Source organism: Cryptomeria japonica, chromosome 2, assembly GCF_030272615.1.
Source record: "Cryptomeria japonica chromosome 2, Sugi_1.0, whole genome shotgun sequence".
NCBI classification, from domain to species: Eukaryota; Viridiplantae; Streptophyta; class Pinopsida; order Cupressales; family Cupressaceae; genus Cryptomeria; species Cryptomeria japonica.
In genome coordinates, this window is record NC_081406.1 from 567,893,813 (window position 1) to 567,903,518 (window position 9,706).

Consider the following 9,706-nt stretch of genomic DNA (forward strand, 5'->3'; position numbering starts at 1 on the left):
AATACTTTCGGATCAAAATAATGTAGGCTAAGACATAGTATGGACCTTACTCAACACTGCGTGCAAGAAATACCTCCAAATATTTATGTCAAATATCCATAACACACTACAATCATCATGAATGTTGCATAACACAAAGAACACCACCGGATCAAGAAAATGATCAATAAAGTGCACAACAATCAATGCAGACCATCAACATGGATAGAGAATAATCCAGAAACATCCACAAGCAATGCGAATCACCACAACATCACCACTTACTAGAATCTTCATCATCATTATACTGAACCTCAAGAATGATAACTCAATGATGAACCAATAGTACCAAAGCGGTACTGAGAGGGGGGGGTGAATCAATACAAACAAAAATATAGTCCAAAACCGGTTTGATAGCAAATACTTCAAGTGACTGACAAGCAGTGATATTAGATGAAATAGAGTGCAACTAGTAAGACCCAGAACTGCTAAAACAATCATAAACCGGTCACTCACTAAGATTTCCTCTTAGCTCAATACTACAATACTATTACACCCTCATGCATGAATAGGTAAACTATTTTCTGATCTTCAGAACAGTTGGTTCAACATGTTTTATAGACAGGCATAAAACAAAGAACCATAATGTGCTCAAAAGGTAATAACAAAGCATCACAAGATAGAAGCATCACACATGACACACATATTTTTCACGTGGAAACCCAACTGGGAAAAACCACGGTGGGGATGAATACCCACAAGCTTCTTTTTGAACTCTTTAGAAGTCCACTCTGTTAGGAGCCTTGTCCGGTTAAAGGCATTACAATAGGTTCTGCTAGGAACCGATCCTGTTAGGGATCACCCGATTAAGGGATAGCAATAATACTTGGTTAAGGGTTAAACCCGGTAGGGTCACCTTGTTAGAGGATTTCAAGAACTCAATAGCTAAAGGATCTCCAAAGCTCTATAGCTTCTCAGAACTCATTAACCTCAAGTTACTCGGTTAAGGGATTTAAATCAAGCCTATTAAGACCACCCTGTTAGGGGATTTTTTATCAAGCTAGTTAAGGCTACCCTGTTAGGGGATTTTACAACTGTTGAAGTGGTTAGAGATCAACAAGAATTGCAATGATCTGGTAACAGCACTCAATGCTAATGTAGATTCATTTTGGCTCCTCTTCACCTTCTGCACATTCACTTTGTAGGTATCTCTTCTCTCCTTTGGTCTGGCAAGAATCACGTATCACTTTCCTAGGATACACACACACAACTTTTGCCAACAACCTTAGAAAGAAACACAACATCAACCTTATAGGAAACATACAGGTCGGTAGCAAAAACCCTAAACCCTAAACCTGTTAGGTTAAGCAATTCAAGTAGTTCGATCCTGACCGTTGAATCATACTACATTAAATGCAACAATCTTGAATCAATCTCAATACATTCTCCATCGTCCATTGTCCACCGATTTCATGGCGGCTGATAACCCATCACGCGTTATCACCATTTGACAGACTTCGCTCATTCCCGAGGTAGATAGGAATAGTCTTCTTCATGCAAGATCCTTCACGCGCACAAAGCTTACGTGGCAACATGATCTATCCTCCATTATACTGCTAACTCATCACACGAAGATCACTGATTGAGTCACACAGACTTGAGGTACTCCAATTGGAAATCCTGAAGTGGAAGCTACCTACCAACTAGTAGTCATACAATGCTTCCATGTGCCGGTTCCCATAGCTACATGCCAGTTCATCTTGAACAAATATGCCGCTTCACTTTGGCATATAAACCGGTTCATACATTTGTTGGTTCCTCTCTCTTTTCATCTATCACATATGCTGGTTCTCTTCATAACACATATTGACATCAATGACAACATACAATGTCATTGTCTTCATGCCGGTTCACATAATGCCAACAATCTCCCCCTTTGGCATTGATGGCAATATACAAAGATATCTTCTCCGCTTCACATCTTCTCCCCCTTTGACAACAATGCCAAAGTGGAGGTACAAGCATCTCTGTTTCATCATGCTGCTTCCCCTGAGGAGTAGCATCCTTCAACACATCAATCAACCAAAAATTTGTCTTTCTAGTACTTGACTGATGTGGAACAATTACTTTTAGTTCACCTCCTGAAGGGGCAATACCCCTAATTCACCTCTCAAATGCACAAATGTTATCTTTGGGAGAGGCTTGGTCAATATGTCTACTAACTGCTCCTTACTGGACACATGCTCCAGTGCAATCTCTTTATTCTGAACCTTTTCCCTCAAGAAATGATACTTAAGCTCAAAATGCTTGGTTCTAGAATGTAAAACCAGATTCTTTGATATATTGATAGCACTTGTGTTATCACAGAATATGCTTACCGGTTTAGATACAGGGATCTTGAAGCCTTCTAGTACATGCTTCATCCAGATTATTTGAGTGCAGTTCATGAAAGTTGCAACGTACTCTGCTTCTATTGTAGACTAAGAGATACAACTCTACTTTTTACTCATCCATGAGACCAGTCTACCACTAAGAAAGAATGCACCACCGGTTGTGCTTTTCCGGTCATCCACATTACCTGCCCAATCAGCATTTGTGAACACTTTCAGATTGAAATCATTGTTGTATGGGTACCACAATCCATAGTCAACTGTTCCCTTCAGATACCTAAGAATCCACTTTACTGCAACCAAGTGGGATTCTCTTGGACTTTTCTGGAACCTTGCTGTAATGCCAATTGCATGTGCAATATCCGGTCTGCTATGCACTACATAATGCAACTTACCAATCATTGATCGGTATTCCTTCTCATTGTAGACGTCTAAAAATGGTCAACGCTTGCGTCAATGGCACTGGCCGTCACCGTGCAAACCATTGCTCATACTCCTTTGTCATCCCAGCATCCACCACATCTAATCTCCAACCTGACTGTCTCTGTTGTAGCTGTGTGAAGTCAGCATATGCTATGTGTGGCTAAATCATCCTCCCCTACTGACTCGTTTCTCTGTGAGATCGGGCAAAGTGTGCAGTCCCTCTAGGTACATCCTGCCTCTCTCCAAACTATTGTCTGACTCTCTCTGGTAGGTACATCTCAATCACTCTTTGGTGATTCACTGGTTGCCCAATCAGGTATCTCTCCTATCTACAATACGGTAGCTCATCACTATCATCTGACCATCCAGGGAAATCAAGATATGGCCTCCATGTGAACTCCCTCAATCTGTCTAGCTCATGTTGCCAATACAATATGTATCCAAAAGGACCCTATCTCAGTGCTCCCCCATAGCAGTACACATATGGTCAGTGTGGTAATACCTATCTCTCTACAATCAGTTGACATATGGCTATGTGCTCAAATGCCCATACCTGTAACAGTGTGACTCCACAGCTCAATGTCTGCACCCCCTGATATGCTATCTGATGCAACTGAAAATATAGCATAGCAAGCACACATGGTCCCCATGCATACATAGTCCCCTCTATCACTATCTGCTCTAGCACTCTTCCCCATCCAATAGGGAATCCATGTCCTTATTTGTCTCCTGCTAATAGGCATGCTATAACCATGGATATCACCACATATCGCCGATCATACTCTAATGCCATGGTCTCCTAGCCAATCTCCCTCTCTACGATATCCAGATCATCTGCGTCGCACTCAAATAATCTGCATAAAGTGTCTCTCCCTATCATCAGGTCATACTCTATCATCTCCCCATGAATTGAAATGTGGAGGATACGCCATACATCCTCTAGTGTCACCGTCGCCTCTCCAGTCGCCAGATGGAAAGAGGAAGTCTCCAAATGCCATCGCTCTGCCAATGCGGTGAGTAGTCCCGTGTTTGCCCTAATCTTGGGCATGAATGTGATATAGTATATTCCAAGTCCTGCTAATGTATCTCTGTCTATGCTCCTAAGTCTATGTCGTAACATGAAGCAGTCAGGTCGATTCTCCCGCGTAATCAATGGATACTGTCAACTCTGCATCACAATTGGGGCACAATTTGTCAGTTTTAGGGTTTTCTCCTATGGGTTGCATTTCCTTGTTTCATCCACAAATCAGGGTGTTTCTAATCTATTTTGACCTATCCTACCTTTATCCCCCTTTTCAGGATCATTCGCATGTTGTTTTTGATCAAATTAGGGTTGCCAGTGCACAACTGTGCCTGTGTGCTGTGTTCTGTGCCTGTGTAACATCAACTTGCGCCTGTGTACCCTACACAAGTCCAGGATATCCCACACAAGCACAGGATGCACCCACATAGGCGCATAAGTCATTTCTTTCATTCCTTGTGGGCCCCGCAATGTCCCGCAAGCAGGCAAAATTCATGAAATTGACAATATGGGTTTTTGAGATACATACCGCTGTTCCAGTGTCATCCGATCATTTGTAGGTGTGTACACATTCCCCAAGGTGATCTGCCATTGGAATGTTCACCATCTCTCTACAAGCGTCCTTTTCCAGAGCAACAAATTCTTCACTTTGGCTAGTGCAAATGAGCACTTTTCACTCTCTTTGTCTCATTTATAGATCTTTGTTAGTGCATAGATGGACGTGCACTCTCTCCATCTTATGCTGGTCGCAGTCTTTTGCACCTTCAATTTCTTGTCATTTGTGTAGCTGATCCCTGATTTTCAGTCTGTTTGATCCTATCATTTTCTATCATTCTTATCGATCAATTGGCCTCTTTTTCTGGCTATTTTCGGCCAATTCCTCGAGGGGCATGCATATGTCATTGTTATTGTCTGGGGCATTTTTAGTATTGTTCTTTGAAACAACGCTTAAACTCGCATTGTCTCAAAGAGGGGCAAAATGTAGATGTCTAAAAATGGTCAACGCTTGCGAAGTCATACTTTAACATTCGCGCATTGCCTTATTTTAGGGTTTTTGTGTCACATTAACATTTTTTCTATGTTGCGCACTTGGTCTTTATCATTTGTGAGCATCGATTCCTTCTTCTACATTCTTCATTTGTCTCGCTTTCGAATTTGGTCTTGTCGATAATAATCTTCAGTCATGATTTTGGTCGATCTTATCCTATCACATCAATGTGTGTGTTCATTTGTCATCATTTTGGACATCGTCAATCCTAATTAGGGTTTTGTCCTCTTTTTAATCTTGTCATCTTGCGATCGATTTGTCATCGATCGTTGTCATTTTCAATCTTGTCATCTTATGATCCATTTGTCATCGATCGTTGTCATTTTCAATCTTGTCATTTTGCGATCAATTTGTCATCGATCGTCGTCCTTCTCAATCATGTCAATTTGGATCAATTAGTCATTGTTCCTCGTCAATTGGTGCATTTATCAATCAAATCATTTATCAGCATTGGTCTTTTATCAAGTCAGAATCATGATCAAATCGATCCTACATCAAGACCTAATTGTCTTCCTTGCATTTCTAATTCATCTTCTGGGGTTTTTATGATTTGATCATTTAACCTTGTTGGTCATTTTCTCTCTAGGTTAAATAATTTATTTATTTATCCTAAGTCTTCTTGTCACAATTAAATGTTTATTTAATTGGCTAACTAATTTCTCCTCTCTTTGTGAATTAATTAATGAATGAAAAATTATTAATTAATTTACCTAATTTTCCAATTTACTAATTTCTCCTAATTCCTAATTTTCTAATTTTCATCAATTTTCTAATTTCCTAATTTCTAATTCATCTAATTTTCTATTTTCTCTAATATTTCTCCTAATTTCATGGGAATGACATAGCAAATTTGTCATAATTTGTCAATCAATCAATTTTGCATAGCAACCTTGTCAATTTGTCATAATTTGTCAATCAATCAATCTCGCATAGAAAGTGTCAATTTGTCATAATTTGTCATATTTGTCATTCTTGATTTGAAATTTCCTTTCAAATCACTTCATGTTAATCTTGTCATCTCTCCAATTTGTCTATAAATTGGATGAATTTCTTCAATCAAAGATCCCAATTAATCACTTTTTCGAATCGATCCCCGAATCAATCATGCTTCTAGTATTCTTGCGCTACCATCTTGTCAATCTTGCTTTCACATTATGCTTATGCACTTGAAGGTGAGATCCACAAAACAAAGCTATTTGAAGGAGAAATAAGGACAATGGAGAATCATGGAGGAGACATCTGCATTTGAGATGGTTTGCGTTTGAATTGAATGTTTCATTTCCATATCTCTATTGAATGTTTGTAGGTTTTGTTATCATTGCAATCTAGTTTTGTGATTGGGCTAGTTTAATGTTTCTATTGCTTTGATGATTACAAAATTCCTATCTACACTCATCAACCAGTGCAGAATCATCCTCTTTTTTCAATTTGCAACCGGTCACCATCGATGTACCAACCAGTTTGCTATCTTCCATGCCAAAAGTCTTCAACACCTCTTTGACATATTTGGACTGAGTGATAAAGATTCCATCTTCCATCTGCTAGATCTGTAGTCCAATGAAGAACTTAATCTCCCCTATGAGTGACATCTCAAACTCTTTCTTCATCTCATTAGCAAACTCATGACTCATCTTGTCATCTCCACCAAAGATGATGTCATCAACAAAAACTTCACAAACCAGGATTTGATCTCCTTTAGACTTCAAGTAGATATTGCTATCTTCACTTGTTCTCTCAAATCCAATCTTCACAAGATGGGAATGTAGGCACTTATACCATGCCCTAGGTGCTTGCTTTAGACCATATAATGCTTTATGTAGCCTACATACCATGTCACTATCTTCAGATAGGGCAAACCCATCTGGTTGCTCAATATACACCTCCTCTTCAAGTACACCATTTAGGAATGCAGATTTTACATTCATTTGATATACTTTGAACCTCTTAAAAGCTGCATATGCAAGAAGCATATGAACTCCTTCCAATCTGGCTACAGGAGAAAAGGTTTCCCCATAGTCTTCTCCTTCTTCTTGAGCATATCCTTTGCATACCAATCTAGCTTTATTCCTAATCACTGTGCCATCCTCATTCAATCAACTTATTTCTGAACACCCATTTGGTGCCAATGACATTTTTATGCTCAGGTCTGGGTACCAAGGACCATGTACCATTTTTCTCTATCTGATCAAGTTCCTCTTCCATTGCCTTGATCCAGTCTTCATCTTTATGAGCCTCTTTGAATGATTTAGGCTCAAATTCAGAGATCATACATGAGTTTTCTTTGATCTTTCTTCTTGTAAGGATTCTTGAATCCTTATCACCTATGATCTGCTTAGAATCATGATTCAACTTGACATACTAAGGAATGGTCTTAACTGGTTCTTCTTGCTTTTCTTCTTCATCCTCATCTTCATCAGTATCAACATTCACTGGTTCAGGGACACTGTTACTGGTACTTGGTTGGCTAACAACCGGTTCCCAAAAGGTTGCAACCGGTTCATTTACAACTTGCTCACTACCGGTTTCCTCAGTCTTCTCAGAGGATTCATCAACTCTTACATTGATGCTTTCCATAATTCTTTGAGTCCTATTGTTGTAGCACTTGAAAGCTTTACTCTTGGTGGAATATCCTAGAAATATTCCCTCATCACATTTAGCTTCAAATTTGCCCTGATGTTCACTCCTCTTGATGTAAAATTTGCAACCAAATACCTTAAAGTAGCTAACCACAGGTGTCTTACCGGTCCAATACTCATAAGGAGTTTTGTCCTTACCCTTTTTGACAAGTACCTGGTTCATAGTGTAGACTGCAATGCTCACCGCTTCTCTCCAAAAGGTGTGAGCTACCTTTCCTTGAATCAACATGGTTCTAGCTGCTTCAACCATAGTCCAGTTATTCCTCTCTGCTAGGCTATTTTGCTGTGGAGTCTAGGGGGCAGACAGTTGCCTCTTGATGCCAAATTCTTCACAATACTTGTTGAATTCACCGGAAGTGAATTCCCCTCCTTGATCAGTTCTGAGACACTTGATCCTTTTGTCGCTTTCCTTCTCCACTAATGCTCTGAAAGCTTTGAATTTCACCAAGGCTTCAGACTTGTCTTTCAAGAATGTGACCCACATCATTCTTGAGCAGTCATCAGTGAGGATCATGAAGTATCTATCACCCTGCACACTTTTAGTTTTCATAGGACTACACAAATCAGTATGTACAAGATCAAGCAAGTTGTCATCAGTGAAAGATTTACCTTTAAAAGTTGAGGAAGACATTTTCCCCAATTAACATTCTCTACACATGGTATTATCCGGTTTGTTTAGCACTGACAACCCTCTAACTGCCTTGATCTTACTAGCCTTTACAATGTTATCAAAGTTTACATGGCAGAGTCTCCTATGCCATATCCAGCTATCATCAAGCTTAGCCATAAGACATGTACTTATATTTGCATTCAGATGAAATAGGTTACCTTTGGTCTGCATGCCAATGGCCACCAATTTACCATCTTTTCCTTTGATTCTACAAACTCCATTCTTGAATTGCAGAGTGAGGCCACTATCATTTAGCTGGGCAACACTTAGAAGGTTGTGTTTGAGACCATCAACCCAGTACACATTGTCAGTGCTACTCTTTCCATTTAAAGAGATGGACCCTCTGCCTTTGACCATGCATGGTGCATCATTGCCAAAGTGAACCACACCACCATCATACTCCTCTAAGGATAGAAACTTACTTCGGTCACCAGTCATATGGTGAGAATAGCCACTGTCAATGATCCACTCATTGGAATTATCAAACCGGGAGACAAGAGCCTTCTTGTCTGCCACATCTTCCTTTACAGCAACAAACACAATGTCTTCATTCTCTTATTCTTCTGATTTCTCATCTGTGACACCTTCATCAACTACCACAAAATTATTTCTTCGGTTTCCTCCTTTGAATTTCTTGAACCTTTTCGGTTTATCCTTGTTGTCACTATTAGGATAGTTCATAGCAATATGTTCTATCTGGTTACAGGAGAAACATTTCAAAGGGAGCTTACCTTTGTATTTACCAGTTCCTTTTGGAAATCTCCTAGCAAGAAGAGCTTCAAATTCCATCAGAAACTCTTCATCATTCATTTCTTTGTTCTGATTAGGTTCCCCACTAGTGCTAGCCTCTTTTCCTTTTCTGGATGGTATAGCAAAGGCTCTAAATGCTGATTTTGTCTTTTGAACACTACCATCAAAACTATTCAACTCATAGGCTATCAACCTGGCTATGATGGAGTCCAAGGACACCTTAGACTTGTCTATTGATCTCAACTCCTAAATAGTAGCGACCCTTATTGCATAGACCGGCAACAGGGATCTCAGGACTTTACTTACCATAGTGGAATCTTCTATTTTGCCACCTGCACTCTTGATTTCTCCAACAACCATTTTGATTCTTATTCCATACTGCTGAATGGTCTCTCCTTCAACCATCCGCATGTCTTCAAACTTCCCTCTCAGGCTTTGTTCCTCAGCCTATTTTACATGCTCATCACCACCATAGATATTTTCAAGAGCATCCCATACCTCTTTGGGATTTTCCTTGTCCTAAACATCAATAAATTCAATGTCAGATAAACTACTAATGAGGGCTTCCATGACTTGCCCATTTTCTTGTATCTCTCTCTTTTGGTCATCAGTGAGAGTACCAGTAGGAACAACATATACATTTTCAACATAACTCCAATGTTGAACACCCATGCTTTTGATGAATATCTTCACCCTGTCTTTCCATATACCAAAGTTTTCCCTGTTAAACTTAATTTGGACCTTCCCTCTTCATCATTTGAATAGGATCTTTTCCTCAAGTGGTTAAGC